The 18,630-nt window shown below is 38.2% G+C and overlaps 1 pseudogene; it reads left to right on the top strand.

Annotated features, from left to right (window-relative positions):
* The window catches only part of LOC149226632 (protein STABILIZED1-like), a 33,771-nt pseudogene extending 17,444 nt beyond the window's left edge, over positions 1 to 16,327 (top strand).
* The last annotated feature ends 2,303 nt before the right edge of the window (positions 16,328 to 18,630 follow it).

The following is an 18,630-nucleotide window of genomic DNA, read 5'->3' as shown; positions in this document are numbered from 1 at the left end:
ACTCTACCTTTTCCGGTGACCTCAATAGGTGAGTCATCTCCCATGAGGATGGGAGGTCCTTTGCATGCATCCAAAGAGGAATAGACTTCCTTCGTAGCAGCCATATGATGTGATGCACCAAATCTATAATCCATGCATCAAGGGAAGAATTAATTGCAACTAAAGCATGAAAATTGTTACCTTTCCCATGTGGCGGATCCTCAGTTTTCTTCTTGGCGCCTTGAGGGATGTGGTCCCCAAGGTTGTGCTTCTAAAGGATTTCTGCCATTTGGTCAATTTGTTTCTTCATGCAAGAGGATTCTAGATGGAATCCTCTTTGACAGTAGGTGCATTTGTTTCCTTTCTTCCCTTTCTCATTTCTCGAGCCGGAGGAGTCATTGAAGGGCTTGGTGTACCCTTCCTTCTTTGGATGGGAATGGGCTTTTCCTTTGTCTTTTTGCTGCTGATTTTTCTAATTTGAATCAGATCTGTGATTTTTATTGTGGCTGCCATCATGCACAGCAAGTGCATGCACTTTTGGAGGTTTGATTTTCCCCATGCCAATTAGTTTATCTTGCTCAAAAGTAAGGGACTCCGTGAACTCTTTGAGAGAAGGCATAGTGTAGGATTTACCTATTGCGAGCCTTACTGAATGAAATGTAGACACAAAGACGGAGTATTCTGATCCAAGCTTTGACATAATAGAGAGAACTTGGCGAATCTCCTCCTTGGATTTGTCAATTCCACAACCCTTGAGTTGCAGCAATAGATCATTATATTTGGTGAAGAAGTCTTGAATTCTGTCATATTTCTCTGGATCCAATGACAGCAGCTCTACTTCGAGCAGATGTCCTTTCATCTCATCCTGTTTTCCGTAGAGTTCTTCAACCTTTTTCCAAATCTCATTGGGAGTATTGCAGGCAGATAGATGAACTCTGGGGAGATGCACATGCATATGGATCCGTGGGCCTCATCCATGCGTTTGAGGTACTTGGATTTCTCTATGGCTGAAGTGGGTTCTACTTCTGCAGCCATGGTAATCCTGTACAACACTTTTTGATGAAGGTATCGAGCCATTTGGTCTTTCCATTCATGATAGTTGTACAGTGTTAGGATCGATGTTTTGGGAAACTCCATTTTTCTGTCGATCTTCAATCTCCACGCTGTAATGCCTGCAAAATAAAGTACTAGTGCGCCTTTTATCTAGCAACCTGTGGGCTCTGATACCATGTAGAGGTTTTCCGTTACACCAAAACCCGCAGTGTTGATAAATGTTCCAAACTAGTAACTAGGATCCCTAGTGTAAGGACCTGCAGTCCTTGACACGCGCTCCGGCATGAAGTGCGATGACAAACAAAGAAAGGAACGAGCTTGACTTGGCGTGCGAAGGCGTTATGTAGTAATGCGAGCACATAGAAGAGGAGAGCGATGGTTTTATAAGGCATGGGGAGCATGTACGCTCAACCCACGGCCGACCTACAAAAGTAGCAAGGCCGACTCATGTTTAGAGTATATTTGCGATGAAGATGAGGGCGTGGGCAAGTCGGCTGGGCAGCCAAGACTTCGCCCTGCCACTCGTATATATTGGTAAGGCGTGGAGCTCATTTGACACACACAACAACTTCGCTCATCATGTGAAGAAGTGCGCAGATCTAAGAGGTGGACGCAGCAAGATAGGAAGGCGCAGATTTTGGTGATGCGCCCGTTCTTGGGCAAGGCCGCACGAAGGTAGTGCATAGCTTGGTTTTGGGTGAGACTTGGCACGGGTGTCTTGGTAGCTCGGGTGAGCGCCCGCCCATCGTGCAAGGGTAAACGGTGGAGACTTGGTGAGTCGCCCGCCGGTGCGAAGTTGGAGAATGGTGGAACGTAGTGAAGCCGGGTGCACGGTGAAATGTTGGTGAAGCCGGTTGTGCGAAGAGGGTGTCTTGGTGACTTGGTGGAGTCAATTGCTCATCATGCATGGAAACAAGGTTCGGTTGTGAAGTGCGAAAGGCAGCTCGTGTGAGGGCGCGCCCGCCCGCCTTGGGCAAGGAAATCTTGGTTGTCGCACGGAGGTGTGACAAGGTTGTAAATTTAGCTAAGTATGAAACTTGGTGTTTCCAAGTATACTTGTAAAGCTTTGTAACTTTGTAAAAAACTGTATAATATAATATCGGGCAGACTCACTTTTCAGGGAGTCGCCCCTCCCTTTATACTGCGCAATTGTGTTCTTCATGTATAATTGCTGATGTTAATGAATGTGTATGGGTGTTCATTGGTATAAAGGAACATTAATAATACTTGGTTGCGAAACACAAACTAAGTAGGGATAAGTGGTTAGGCGTAGTCCACAAACATAAGTATTGGTGAAAAGAAAGTGTTCGGTGGTGCCGCACCTCGCCAAGAGCGGTTTAAAGACTACCGTCGGCCTGGGGCGTGACACCCAGGGTGGAAATTACAGATTCCATAGAGGTGCGGTGATTCACTGGCCCCCACTGGAGTTTGATTACGCACCTCCATAGTTGATACAACTAATCCTTTTGCATTATGGCCATATAGGTCAATAAAGCATTATCCCTGAGACTTTGGATCAAGGATACATGTGTTCATGTAATCTGACTTAATTTCTATATCCATTTCCATTTGGCTACTCCTTGTTGTTTAACCATGCACAATCCAATAGCTTCATCCCTTGCTCGAATAGATTTTTCAAGTTCGGACCTACAAAAATCGACTTCTCTTATTAGATAGGTGATCGATTTCGCACCAACTTAGCTGCATTGAAAGCCTCTCGTCTATTTGATTCTCCAATTCATGTTTTTGTGAGATGGCAGGTATCACCGGATTGCGGGTTTTTCTACGTGATAAATCATGGAATCAATGAAGAATTCCTCTAAACAGTATTCAGACAGAGCATGATATTCTTTGAGTTGCCCAAGGAGGAGAAGATGAAGTTGCTGAGGAATGAAAGACACAGAGGCTATACTCCCTTCTGAGATGAGATTCTGGATCTAGATAAACAAACTGAAGGTTAGTTACTCTATAATTATGTTCCATTATGGTTGGTATATAGATAAATGCATATTCATTGATATATTTTTGTACAATGTGTGCTTTTCTGTACAATTATGTTCAATAACAATATAATGGTTTTGGGTGCACCGTAGATTTCCTGAGGAATATATGGGTGTTGGATACAGGGTAATTTATAACACAAATGTGGGTTTTGGATGCAAGATATATTTTCAAGTGTTGCTTTATAATTTTATCCAATTACGTTAGATAGATATTTTGGGCGCTTGATAAATTCGAGCATGGATGTGCATATTTTGGGTTTAATTTCAAAGAACATCCAAAACACTTGTTGCATTTGAGAAGATGGTATCTCTTGAATCTTTATGATTTTCCCTTTCTATGTAGGCAATTAGTTTTCATAATGATAGTGTTCCGTGATTTTTCAAAAAGCAGAAACAATTGAAACATTTTTTTGGGGAATGCAAAGTAGACAAAACGTGTTGGGAACTTGATATTGCTCAGTTATCTATTGTTTTTTACCGTCTCCCTTCACTTGAAAGTGTTTATCTTTTGAGGCAGATGCATGGTCAGGAAAGTAAGTAGAAGCATATGGGATGCCATAAGGTTGATTCTCTTGATATTGTATATGTTGTCTCCCCTCCCATGTAGAGAGGGGAAATTGCATGTTCAAACTTTGGCTTGATGATATAGCTTGTATGATTTATTCTCTTTTTTGCATCAATGAAATATGAGATGTCTTTTTATAAAAAAAAAGCATTGAAATTATTTATCTAATTTGAGCATGGATACACTATTGAAAAGAAATTGAATGAGAAGCCTTATAAAACAAACACATTCATTAGAATAATATATTTGGTTATATATCTCGCTTCAAGATTTCAGAACCAATCCAATGCAGTGATCCTTGATTGCGATTTAAACAAGTGACATCAAGTTATGTGATATGTTGTACAATCTAGCATAGTTAGAGTTAATCTTCTCAGGATTGTAATTTTCTTTCAAGTTCTTATTCTACTGAAATGGCCTTTGGTCAATGTATGATCAAATAAACATAGTTTTTTAGGGTGCAAAAGTTAATGTCTATAACCTTCCAAATCTTTGTGCCTTAAGAAGTTAGATCTTTGATTTGTTTTCTTTCAACTATGCCGAAATGGCCTTTGGTCAATATATGATCAAATGAACATAGTTTTTTAGTGTGCAAAAGTTAGTGTCTACTACTTTCCAAATCATTATGCCTTAAGAAGTTATATCTTTGCAAATCCCAAGGGGATTTATTTTCTTTCAACTGTGCTAGTTGGATAAGCAATAAATAAATAAGGTTAGACACATTATGTGGTAGGTGAATCAAAGGAAAAAAATCTCCTCCTAAACATGAATCAATTCAAAAAATCATCATCTATGTGCCATATGGTGGTAGACCAGACCATAAACCACTTTTTTACTCACAAGGTCATCATTAAAGAGTCCAAAGATAATCATGTGAAAAGCTATTGTAAATTTTTGAAATTTCCAAGGCCACAAATGTTTCCTAGTTGAGAGATTACATACCTTTAAAGTTTGTAATGCACCTACAACTTTATGAAATATTATGTTGGTTTGAATAAACATAACTGCATAGAAAGATGCAATAGTATCTAAAAGGAAAAGAATATCTATATATAGTAATTTCCAATTTAAACACAAATGGGCGGCTATTGAATAATATCAACAAGAATGAGGAAGTGAAGAAAATCCCTTAATCAGTGGAAATTTCTTATCACATCAAGACTTCAGCTAGGTCGAAGGGTGACAATGTTCACCGCCCGGTCTAATATCGAGCCTGGGAGGCCCTCCCTAGATCGATCTTCCACCACCATAGGCAGTGCGACAATAGGCAAAGGGCGGGGCAAGGCTGGTGCCAGTGCCATGGGTGTCGAAGAGGAGGAAGAAGTAGACGACGAGAAGGGATATGATGAGAACCATAAGTTCGATGAATTTGAGGGAAACAATGTGGATTTGTTTGCCTTTTCCAAATACGATGAGGATGACAAGGAAGTCGATGTTGTTTGGGAGAGCATTGATTAAATAATGGACTCTCGTCGCAAGGACTGGCGGGAGGCAAGGTTGAAACATAAGAGATTGAGAAGTACAGAGCCTCAAACTTGAAAATTACAGAGCAGTTTGCAGATCTTAAGAGGAAATTGTATACGCTCTCCACCGAGGAGTGGGACATCATACCAGAGATTGGGGATTATTCGCTTCGATAAGAAAAAGAGGTTTGAGAGTTTGTTCCCATTCCGGATACATTGTTGGAGAATGCCAGGCAAGAGAAGGAGCACGTCAGTGCATTGGATCCCAAAAACAGGTTTGCAGATCGCACAGAGACACCGTGGGCACAAACGTTGGTGACTCATCTCACGACTGTTGGAGAGGGGAGACAAACTGTGTTGTCTTTGAAGCTCAATAGGCTCTCTAATTTAGTTTCAGGATTGACCATCGTAGATCTTAATGGGTATCTGATTGATCTCAAGAGTATGAAGATTACCAGTGATGCAGATATTTTGGAAGTTAAAAAGGCCAGATTGTTGCTCAAGTCGGTTACTCATACTAACCCAAAGCATCCTCCTGGTTGGATTATGGCGGCGAGGATAGAGGAGGTTGTAGGGTAGATACATGATGCACAACATTTGATTGAAAAGTTTGTGAAGAATTCCTAAAGAATGAATATGTATGGTTAGAGGTTTGCAAATTGGCAAGTCCAAATGAAGCCAAAGTTGTCATTGCACGTGGTGTAAAGGCGATCCCCAATTTAGTGAAGTTGTGGATGTAAGCTTCAAAGATCGAACAAGATGGTGCTAACAAGAGTCGAGTGTTGAGGAAGGGGCTTGAGCATATTCCTGGCTCTGTGAGGCTTTGGAAGCCTATGGTGGAGTTGGAAAATGAGGAGGATGCTCAGATTTTGCTTCATAGGCCAGTGAAGTGTTGTCCACTACATGTTTCCTATGAACTCGTTAGAGTGCATAGAGATGACTCATAAACTACGACAACGACCAAGAATGGGCATAATAGAACTGTGGAGTTGATTCATATATAATTAAAGCATCTCTAAGTAAAACAAATTTATGAATTGAGAGGGAATGTGACCATGAAAACTGTTATTAGCAAGGTCAACCATTCTATGAAATGAGAGATTATTGAGAAAAGGAGAGACTGTACCTTGCAATTCCTTGGATGAAACATTGAGTGAAACCACTCTGTCTGCGCCGATTGCATATGACACCTCTCAACTCGTAGAACGAAATGTTGGTTTTCCATGAAGTGGTTAACGATTGAGATGGATCATAGATGCTTGCAGATAGAAGTCCAAGGAGAGCCTCTTGATCAAAATCATTTCCGAGACAAGGATGTTGACGGTGTCATAATTAAAGGGTGAAAGAAAATGGGGAGGGACTGAGACAGAGAATGGAAAAAGAAACGAGTAAAAGTAATGTCCATAAAAGTGATGGAATGTTACAGATCTCCATCTTCTACTGCTCTCAATGGAATGTGAATGGTTTGGGCTTCTTTGTTTATTTATAGAAATTCACCTTCAAATTCTGACTTTATTACGTGTTGATATTATATAGACTCAACATTGAATTATGAATTCATTACATGCAGATAAAGGATAGAAATTCAAACTTGCCAGGCAGAAGAAATATTGTAAAATATTAACACATGCTCTTTCCAAAAGAAAACATCGTAACACACTGAAAAAAATATTATAGAATCCTAAAGTCCCTCCAAATTCGAAAACAAAACAATGCAACAATATACCACACTTTGATCAAATTAACTAAAAAACAATGTTTCGCCTGTCATGGGACCACTTTGCATTGTTCCACTAGCGAGCACGTGACACACACTGAACCCGCAGGATAAGTGATTTATTAGTGAACACATACATATTTCAATACTCTCCCAGCTGTGGAAACATGTTACTTGTGTCGCTTCTCATGACTCCAAGGAAAATATTAATTAGTGAAACCATACATAAATATTAGTGTTGATTAATTAACAAAACCATACATAAAAAAATTAAGGGCAATTAACTAACATAGTTAATTCAAACTAGGGATGGAATTGCATTTTAGCTTTATCATTACCATTCCCATCAACACTACAAAAAATTATAAAATCTTTTTGAATATTTTATTCTTTGGACATTCCTTTGCACCTCTTTTAAAAAAATATTTATTATTGATTTATTTTAATGGTTTAAAAATTAATAACTTTAAGATTCGCTCTCACACTATTGACTCGAAGGAGGACAAAACTTGTTTCAATAGAGGGAAGGAAGGTGTAACGTATACCTCATTATAAGGGAAAACCTTATCACATTGCCCCTCCCTAGCCATCATGGCAAGCACCCACGTATTACAAGAGGAGACACACGCGGGAATATTTGACTAGGTCGCTGCAATGTGTTTGTTTTTTACATATATGAAAGGTTGCTTAAGTTTTAAGAGTCAGTAATATTGATTGAATTATTTAATTAAACTATGTGGTGGAGAAGAAGATATTACACATCCAAATTTAATAAAGTTTTTCAAACAGTATTTAAATCACTTTATCATATTTAAATTTTAATTATAAATGGAAAAACATATACACTTCGATAAAAACAAAAATATGAACGATCTTCTTTCGAATCCTTGTCCTATCATGAATACTTGCTTTCACTTCAATCTTTAATGAATATAAGATTGGAACAAATTACTCCCTCATAAAACCTACATAGTACATAATTTTTTTAGTATGTCTACCTGAATAAGTAAACAAAATTTCTTTTAATAGCGTTGTTTCACGATAATACTATTAAAACAATATTAAATATTGGCACCCCTTTTATGACTTATAAGATATGTTTAAGATGCTCAATAGAGCCATAATGACATAATCAATGCCCATTATTAAGGAAGAAAAAATAATAATAAAATGTTTAATAAACGAAAATCTATGGCCAAAGGATAAGATTGCTTCTTGGTAACACATTGTTGGGGAACTCAAGAGTGTTAAATTCTATTTTGTTGCAAATAACACGTAATAAAATATTTAATACACACAAAATGTATGGTCAAAAGATAAAGTTGCTTCTTGGAAACATAATGTTGAGGATTTCAAGAGGGTTAAACTCGATTTTGTGGAAACTAAATATAAAAAATTGGCCAGTCATGGGAGCTTTTTGAGCTTTGTGAGGAAGCAATTTAAATAGAAGACACCATTTTTATTGAAAAAATAACGATTAGCTAGAGATAGATTTTAATTAGGAATTAAATAAACATATGTATTATCATTAAGAAACCTGAAAAAAAAAAGTTGCCCGGCTTAAAATCACAACTCATATATTTTTAAATGGTAAGAAGTATACATGTTTTGTTTTTAAATTAAGGTTGAGAGATATGGGAAGTAAACAATGCTTTTATTATTCTTATGTTGATTGTAATGGACGGGAATGAAGTCCAGTAAGTACTTTTATTATAAATTCAACTTAGTATATCTTAAAATTAAAACCAAATCCAAAACCGACAAAATAATAACATTTTCCGTACCACCTAAATTAAACCCTGAAATATATATAATAAAGATTCCTTATTAGAATATTTCTTCTCCTCAGAGTCAAACGATGTTCGTATTGTCGTACTTTACTTTTCATTGTAAAGAGTGGGCTTGACACGTGAAGTTGAGAAGCCATCTCGTCAAAGTAAAGCTATATTTGGCCTGGCCCCGTCAAGTTGTGCCGACGGAAAATAATTGGCCCCTACAAAAATGCTACCAATTTCCTGTGGTTGAAAATTCAAGAAAGGCCGTGGCCACTCTCAAAATAGTATCGATTTATCGTCAATGTCACCTGGTTCGGGTTTGAATTCAAGTTAAATAATGATTAAGTTTGATTCGAATTTGAATTTTCTGATAAATTCAAATAAGGTTAGGCATTAAATTTCAATATATATTTAAATAATGTTTTTAATATAATATAATATAATATTTATGTATTAAATTTGTAATTCTTATATACACAAACATTATTATATTTAACATAAAATTTACTTAACTCAAGTATCTCATTATAATATTTTATAATACAATTTTAATGAGAAAAGATATTCAAATAAAAGTTAATACATAATTCATTATTATTAATATATTATTTAAATTCATTATTATTAATATATATATATTTTTAATATGTATAAAAAAATAGGTATCTAAAAGCAAATTATAAAATTATATGAATGTGATTCAACTTTTTTTAAAATGGTAAAAATTGAAGAAGTTAAAAGTTTGTTGACTAATTTACCATCGTGTCTCTGTAAGATTTTGAGATATACAGATCTAGATCTGCAAAACAATAAACAAGCTTGCAAGAGAAGGAATGAAGCGAGCAAGAATTGAGAAAAGAATGAAAAATTAATTCTACAATATTAGTTTTAGAATAAATACATAAAAGCAACTAAGTTAAGCTTAGTTGTACATGCAATAACTAAAGCTAACTAAAGCTGAGTGTGCTTTATCTTATGTTAATGTGTACATTTGCCACATGCAAGCAATAAGTTAACTGGAGCTAATCTAGGTGCATGTACACCAACACAGCTAGTCTAAGTGCATGTACACCAACACCCCCCCTTAAGCATAACTTAGGTGAGTGTGATGCAAATTGAATGAGTCCCGACAACACGGCCATTTTAGGTACCCATATACAATTCATAAAAAGGAGGAAAGAGGGAAAACCCAGTGGAAAGAAAACCCCCCCTCAAAATATAATGCAAAAGTAGAGAAAAGACAACTGCTAGGCAATCGTGTCCTTCACCCCGAGACGATCTCGCAGGAATTGAAACTTCTGCTCAGTGAAAGTCTTGGTGAAGATGTCAGCAATCTGCTCGGAACTAGGACAGTACTGAAGATAGATGATCCCATCATGAATGAGTTCTCTAATGAAGTGCATGTGGATCTCGATGTGTTTGGTACGCTGCCGCTGCACTGGATCTCTGCAAAACTTTAGCGTACTTTGATTATCGCACCAGATGACAGTTGGATGATGGACACTAATCCCGAGCTCAGATAGGAAATGTTGTAGCCAAATTGCCTGAATAGTGGCATTGACTGCTCCTCTATACTCGGCCTCTGCTGATGATAAAGCAATGGCAGCCTGCTTCTTACTTGACCAACAAATTGGGCCAGATCCCAAACTAAGTACATAACTGGAAGTAGACTTGCGATCAATGGTGTCGCCAGCCTAGTCTGAATCTGTGAACCCAATGAGATTCAAAGAACAATTGGCTGCATAATGAATCCCATAGGTGATTGTCCCCTGGACATATCGAAGGATGCGCTTTGCAGCATTCCAGTGTAACTCATGTGGCTCCTGCATGTATCTGGAAACTGCTCCGACAGCATAGGAGAGATCAGGACGGGAGTGAGTGAGATAAAGAAGACTTCCCACAAGCTGGCGATACAATGTACAATCAACCAATGGTGTGTCTTTGCCATTCTCAAGCTTTATCCCTGATAAGAAAGGTGTGGTTGTTGGCTTGCAGTCACTCATGTGAAATCGTGCCAAAAGATCTCTGGCATATTTTGGTTGAGAAATGGTAATGCCAGAATCACGCTGATGGATCTCTAGTCCAAGGAAGAAATTTAGCAAGCCCATGTCTGTCATAGAAAACTTCTTATGCAATGCAGTTTTGATGTTAGTAATGACAGAAGCTGAACTACCTGTTATCAAAAGATCATCTACGTAGAGTACTATGATCAACAAGGAGTCAATTTTCTTCAGAAAATAAACATTGGAATCAGATTTGCAGCGTATAAAATTTTGAGATAACAAATAAGAATCCATCTTTGCATACCATGCTCTAGGTGCCTGCTTGAGGCCATAGAGAGACTTCTTTAGTTTGCATACCAGAGAAGAATTTTGCATGTATCCTGGTGGCTGCTCCATGTAGATTTCCTCCTCGAGATCACCATGAAGAAAGGCATTCTTCACATCCATATGATGCACCTCCCATCCTCTTGCTGCTGCAATGGAGAGAGCTAGCCGAATGGAATCCATTTTTGCCACTGGAGCAAAAGTTTCATCATAGTCAACACCATGTACTTGCTGAAAACCTTTTGCTACCAATCGTGCCTTATATCGACTAACTTGGCCATTTGATGCTTTCTTGGTCCGGTAAACCCACTTGCATCTCACAAGTTTGCGATTTGAAGGTAGCGGAACCAAATCCCAAGTCTGGTTCTCAATGACAGAGTTACATTCCTCATCCATGGCGGCTTCCCATTCAGGATGCCCATTTGCTTCTGCATAAGTTTGTGGATCAGATCCATGCATCATATAAGCATGCATGGGCATGGATGGCTCCATAGCTAAGAGTGCTTGCGGATCTTCCTCAAACAGAGGGATAGAGGCAGGATCATCAAGGATATCACTCATGCTGCGCCATTTTTGTGTTGAAGGTGGTCGAGAATCTTCCGAACTACATGCAGAAGTATGATCTCGATGTTCAACAACTAGTGGTCTAACAGGGGTCACAGGAAAAGACTCATCTTCATCAGAATGTTGGTCTGAAGTTTCATCTGCATACTCATCAATGAGTGGTGATGAAAATTTGGTAACAAGTTCATCTACTGGTGCATGCGAAATATCTTCGTCAAACTTTACACTCCTTTCAATAAAGAGGTCTTCAGTGTGGATATCAAGCAATATGTACCCTTTGACTTCATCAGAATATCCAACAAACATGCATGCTTTGCTTTGAGGCTCCAAAGCCTTTCTCTTCTCTGGAGGAATGCAGGCCCATGCTCGAGATCCAAAAATGCGGAAATGACTTCAGGTTGCATGCCAGTCCAAGCCTCAAAAGGTGTTTTTCCAGTAACAGATTTATGAGGAGATCTGTTCTAGATGTATGAGGCACAATTAATAGCTTCGGCCCACAATTTCGACGGAAGAGATCTTGCATGCAACATGCAATTAGCCATCTCTTTCAAAGATCGATTTTTCCTTTCAGCCACGCCATTTTGCTGTGGAGTGTAAGGAACTGTATGCCTGCTTCATCACAAAGATTCTTGATATCTTTGTTGACATATTCCGTCCCATTATCTGTGCGGAGTATTTTGATGCGTTTTCCAGACTGATTTTCCGCATGCGCTTTGAAAATCTTTAGATGTTGAAAAACTTCAGACTTGAGTTTCAAGAAGTAAACCCAAGTGAATCTCGTGTAATCATCTATAAATGACAACACATATCTTGCTTTGCTCATTGAAAGCACCGGAAATGGACCCATGAGATCATTGTGTACAAGTTCCAAAGGTGAAGAGGCTCTCCATGCATGCCTCTTCTCGAATTTTTCTTGTGGATGCTTTCCAAGAGCACATCCATTACAAACACCATCTAAAAATTCAATGGTTGGCAATCCTTTGACCATCCCTTGCTTACTAAGCTGTTGCATATATCTGAAATTCAAGTGCCCAAATCTCTCGTGCCAAATCCTACTTTCTTCATTTGCATGCGTAAGTAGCAAAATAGAATCTGATTGAGGAACAAAATCAGAAAATGTATACAGACGAGATTGATCATGTACCTTCCCAGATGCAATCTTCAAATTGGTTTGCATGTCATAAATGCTCACGGAATCTGGGGTAAATTCCACTTTCCTTCCGTTGCCTGTGTGTGTCCTCTGATACACTGAGAGAAGATTCACAGAAAGCCTTGGAATATGCAAGACATTTTCAAAACTTCCATCTTCGAATTGCACTCTTCCTTGTCCAATTGCTGCAACTGCAGAATTATCCCCCATGAGAATGGGAGGACCTGAGTATGCATGTAGAGAAGAAAAGGATTCCTTTGAAGAAGCCATATGATGTGAAGCCCCTGAATCAGAGCATGCCCGTTACCTCTTGGATCTGGTGCTTTTTCTCCAGACTTCTTCTTAGCATTCTCAGGAATGTGGTCTCCAAGATTGTGTTGCTGGAGTGTCTGCGCCATAAGATCTATAGTCTTCTTCATGCATGCAGATTCAGGATGAAAACCACGGTGGCAATAATTGCACATTGATTGCCCTTTCGTTCCTTTCCTTTCCTTTGAGCCAGATGATCCATCAGGGGGTTTGGGATGTCCTCCCTTTCTTGGATCACGATCCTTCTTCCCTTTTCCTTTCTGATGGTCTTTGGAATTTGCCTTTCCTTTTGCATGCACAGTAAGTGCATGCGCTTTGGAATTTTTAAGTGTGCCCATTTTGATGAGCTTATCTTGCTCATGCATCAAAGACTGAATAAAAGAATCCAGTGAGGGCATCTTCCAAGCTGCACCAGTTGCAAATCTGACTGTGTAGAATGTAGAGACGAATACTGCATACTCTGGACCAAGTTTTGATAAAATGGAAAGAATCAACTGATTTTCTTGCTTGGATTTGTCGATCCCGCATCCTTTCAGCTAAACCAACAAGGCTTTATACCTTGTGAAAAAATCTTGAATGTTCTCAAAGTTTCTCGGATCTAATGAGTTTAACTCATTTTCGAGAATGTGACCTTGCATTTCATCCTGTTTTCCAAACAATCCTTCCAAAATTTTCCATACTTCATTTGGAGTTGAACATGATTCAACATGAAATAGCAGTTCTAGAGAAATAGATAAACATAGGATGCCGAAGGCCTCATCCATGCGATTGAAATATCTTGTTTTCTCCATTGCCGATGTTGGTTCAACTTCCGTTTCCATGGTTATTCGAAATAAGCCTCTACTTCTGAGATGAAGTTGAATCTTTGGCTTCCATTCGAAATAATTATATGGAGTGAGAATTGCCGATTGTGGAAACTCCAATTTAGACTCCATTCTTTGTTGTTGCTTCAATCTTCTGAACCTGCAAATAAAATTGATTTTGCACTGATTACAAATCCCTGTGCTCTGATACCATGTAAGATTTTTGAGATACACAGATCTAGATCTGCAAAACAATAAACAAGCTTGCAAGAGAAGGAAGGAAGCGAGCAAGAATTGAGAAAAGAATGAAAACTTAATTCTACAATATTAGTTTTAGAATAAATACATAAAAGCAACTAAGTTAAGCTTAGTTGTACATGCAATAACTAAAGCTAACTAAAGCTAAGTGTGCTTTATCTTATGTTAATGTGTACATGTGCCACATGCAAGCAATAAGTTAACTGGAGCTAATCTAGGTGCATGTACACCAACACAGCTAGTCTAAGTGCATGTACACCAACAGTCTCTCTTGGCGAGGGCATAACCTAAGCAATTGCAGTTCTATCAATGGTAATTTTTATTTTTTTTATCTACAAATCATGAAGGCCGATAAGTTGAAGGCTCTCTTATAACAACCCACGTTTTCTGGGAGAACCCTCGATGGCTTCTAAAACTGTCGGATTTTTCACGATGGCTTCCATACAGGTTATACTAGATGTATGCGGACGTTTTCATTTGCACGCTGGACAACCCAAACGAAAAGGGATTGGAACTCTAAAATTGAAATATGGTGGGAAAACGCTGGACAACCCAAATGAAAAGGGATCGGAACTCTAAAATTGAAATATGGTGGGTAAACCCTGTAACGCTAAGAGATTGGAACTCCACAGTTGAAATATAACGAATCTTGCAACGCAAAATAAGGCAAGCAAAAAATCGAACATGCACATAAATTTATCAAACTTAACACGTAAAATAAGGCACGCAAAAAATCTAACATGAACCGAAATTTATCGAACTTAACCCAAACCTGAATTTATTTTTTGAGGTTCACCGAATTTCGAACCTCAAGGTTAAAGTTCGGCAAACCCTGTGACACTATTTATCGTGACACAAGAGCCGAATGAATCAATCATGGTTGTGGCCATGTAGAAGAAAGTGAGATTTCCATGGAATGTTTTTACTGGTTACATGTAGAGTTCTAGGAATGTGGTCTAATAGTTAGGTGGGGAAGTTTGGATCTTACAGGTCTCATGTCTAATTTGAAACACAGCTATCATAGTGTTCTTGCAATTATCAAAACTGGGTGTTCAAGGAGATTTTGAGAGGACTAAGCATGTAAATTGTTGAGAGTACTTGCGGATTCAAAGAGGCTCAACATTTTTGTTGAAATCTAGTACACTGTAAGTGTAAAAATCCAAAGGTCGCATGGCCGATGAAACAATGTCATAATAAGGAAATGTTTTGGCTATAGCAGCGACTTTGTGAAGCACTATACCTTTAATTTTTTCAAACTCACTATTTTTTCCTTAGTTGAAAATTTAAGAATGTAAACAACTTCTATTCTCAAAAAAATTATATATTTCTTCCCACTTAATTAAATCTTCCATTTGTGTTTTAAAGGTGGTGTCGGAGATGAGAGATGTGTTGATATTGTAGAGCTCTGGTTCAAGATTTTCTGCTCCCTTTAGGCATTCTTTGATGTGTTGTATGGCTTGCTTTGACTCCGTGGATTTACCTTTCGTTCCCATCTTGTGCCCTACAAATGAGTTAAAAAAAAATTCAACTTTGTATGAGATATATGAAATTAAGTGATGGAATTTTGTATGGCATTGTATGCTTACTCGAAATGAGGATGATTGCAGTGAATTTCAACTTGATAGTTTGTAATGAGGGACAAGTTTCAAAGAACCGATGTAAATGGGGTGCAGAGAAGAGAGTGCAAAATAGGGAGTGGAAAGCGGGGAAGTTGCTATATTTTCTTGAGGTCCTTGGGATGTCCATTAATATATTCATAAGAGATGTGTTAATTAATCATTAAAGTGACGAGATGTTTCAACCACTTGCGTCCGAAAATCGATGCGAGGTTTCGTGGCGGGAATTGGGGGAATGTTTATTTTGTTTTAAACAAATAAATAGGGAAACGTGAAAGATAATTATGGTTGGCACTCATACCGATATACAATTTATTGTTATGTAGAGTGGAAGGAAGTTAGGTAGTTAGAAGTTGTGATGGTGACCTTCAGTGTGGTGGAGGTATTCGGGAGGTCGAAAATCGGGAGGTCGGGTGTGGAGAATAACAAAGTTCATATTTTTTGGGTGTTCTCTCCTGTGGTGTTGTAGTCGGGAGTCAGAAAGTCCAGTATATGGCAAGTATTTTTTTGGGAAATAGAAAGGCCCGATGCCCGACCTCGGAAAGGGGTGCCAAGTCGTGTGGTCGGAGGTCAGGACGGTCTTGATATGATGTATAGCACAATGGATAGTGCAAGGCTAATGCACTGCATAGTTGGGCTAAAAGGGAAGTTGAGAGTCGAGAGGATGCGAATATGGGGAAGTTCAGAGTCGGGAGGTTGGGGCGAGAGAATGTTCTTCCGTTGTGTTTCGGTGTCCGACCTCTGACCACGAAAGTTGCCTTGGACCTTCGAGCTCTGACCTCTGAAGGTTTATCCTCCGAAACACTGCAATGTCCAACCTTCAACCTCGTAAAGCGGTGGCGAGTTGGTTGGTCGGAAGTCGGGACACTCTTCATATATTGTATATTGTAGCGGATAGTGGGAGCCCAACGTGGAGCATAGTCGGGTTAAGAGGGAGGTCGAGAAAGGAGGCAAGTCAGGAGGTCGGGGAAGGAGGCAAGTTGGGAGGTCAGGATGAGATGGAAGTCGAGAGTCGGGAGATCGCGACATCTGATTCTAGTTTCATTCTATTGCAATATGTGGCCCGATGTCGGTTAAGACGAGAGTCGGAAGGTGGGGTACATCTGTGTTGTTATATGAAATAGAAAGGTCTGACCTCCGACTTACATGTAAATATAAATATTTTTTATTTATTTATTTTGAATTTAATAATAAAATTAATATTTTAGTTTATATTTAAATTATTGTTTTATATGTTGCAAATTATTATTATTATTTTTTGTTGCAATTTTTTTTTTCAAGTTCAAAGGGTTTACTTTTTATTTCAGACAATTTTTATATTTGTTTCCAAGTTCAGAGTATTTATTGTTAAAATAAGATAATTACTCCTACATGAGGGGTTAGCTAGACTTAGAGACAGTTAATTGAATGTTGAGGGTTGAGTGTTGAGTAAAGTCGAGTTAAGTGATAGGCGACTTTTAGTGTGTGGTTGTATGTGGTTGCATGTCAAGATATTTTAGGCAAATCGCTAGTTGGAAAAGGATAAATACCCTTCACTAGGTTTATTGTCAGGATTAAGTTGTGTGTGCTCAATAGAAGAGCCGCAACTTGTGTGATTTGTGTGTGAATAAATGTTTTGTCTCCTGTGCCTTTCCAACAAATTGATATCAGAGCAAAGTTACAAAAGCGAGGGAAAACAAATTAAACAACAATCCGTGTGAAAGGAGAAATATATATTTTTTCTCCTAGTTAATACCATAACATACCTTGCACGTTATACACAAAGCGTTATAAAGCAGGTCGGTGTAAGCAAGCATCGTGTTACAACAGTTAAACTTAACGTGATTTGCATGCATGGGGTTCCTTTGGTGTTTGAAATGTTATAGGAATAATGTGGGAGTCCATCATCGTGTAAGGTGATAGCACACATGCCATCACCACAATGGACGCGTTAATCAACCAAAGAACATATTAATTGCGAAGTCAAAGGAGTCGTTTTGCTCACGTGGGTAGTTTATAAAAGTTCACGTTGTTTATTAAAATATCAAATTCACAGTGGTTTTTTTTAATACGTGAGGTTTATAAGTTTATTTTTTTTAAAGGTGTGGTAAAAAGTTTTTTATTACAAGTTTTTTCAAAAATGAATTTTTTAAAAGGTTTTTGGAAAAAAGAATTTTTTAAAGTTTTTTTTAATAAAAAAAAATATAAAATTTGGGATTTTTTTTTATAAAAGATAGATTTTAAGGTTTTTTTTATTGAAAGGGTTTTAAAAGAATTTGTTTTAGAAAAATGTGGCTTTCTCAAATTTCAAGTCCCAATTCTCACTATTTACAGGGAAGGATTATGATGTGTGGGCCATTAAGATGGCGACCACGTTGTTGGCACATGATGTTTGGGATTATGTCCAGCTTGGGTTTTCAGAACCTAAGGATGAAGCACTAGAATGAGCTCTAAACAATATAGAGAGGGAACAATGGAAGAAAGACAATAAGAAGAATGCACAAGCGTTGCAGCTTATTCAATGGGGAGTTGACCGAGCAGTGTTCCAGAAGATTATGATCATGTCTTTAGCAAAAGTAGCATGGGATACTTTGGCAACAAGCTATACAAGTATGGCCAAAGTCAATATTGTTAAGTTGCAGAATACTAGGAGAGATTTTGAAAGTCTGCAGATGAAGGAGACAAAGGACATTGATTCTTTCATGTATCGGGTCATAATTGCCGTAAATCAGTGAAAAATTTATGGTGAAGAAATTAAAGATCAAACAATGGTTGAGAAGGTCCTCAGATCTTTGTCTACCAAATTTGATGTTGTGGTAGTAGCCATAGAAGAAGCCAAGGATTTGGCATAATTGACATTTGATGAGCTAATGGGATCACTTCTATCACATGAGGCAATGACAGACAGAAATAAGGATTCCACTTTAGAGTCTGCCTTCAAAAGTCAGGTTTCTATTTCAAGAGACATAGGTCGAGGCAGAAGTAGATCAAGAGGCAATAGACGAAGTTGAAGATATGGTGGTCAGAGAGATAGCTGAGAAAAGCATGAACATGAAAATGGAAGCAACT

The sequence above is a fragment of the Pinus tabuliformis genome, chromosome J (genome assembly GCF_031772625.1).
Source record: "Pinus tabuliformis cultivar Carrire ecotype Pingquan chromosome J, CPIR1, whole genome shotgun sequence".
Lineage (NCBI taxonomy): Eukaryota > Viridiplantae > Streptophyta > Pinopsida > Pinales > Pinaceae > Pinus > Pinus tabuliformis.
This window is presented reverse-complemented; position numbering and strand designations above follow the sequence as displayed.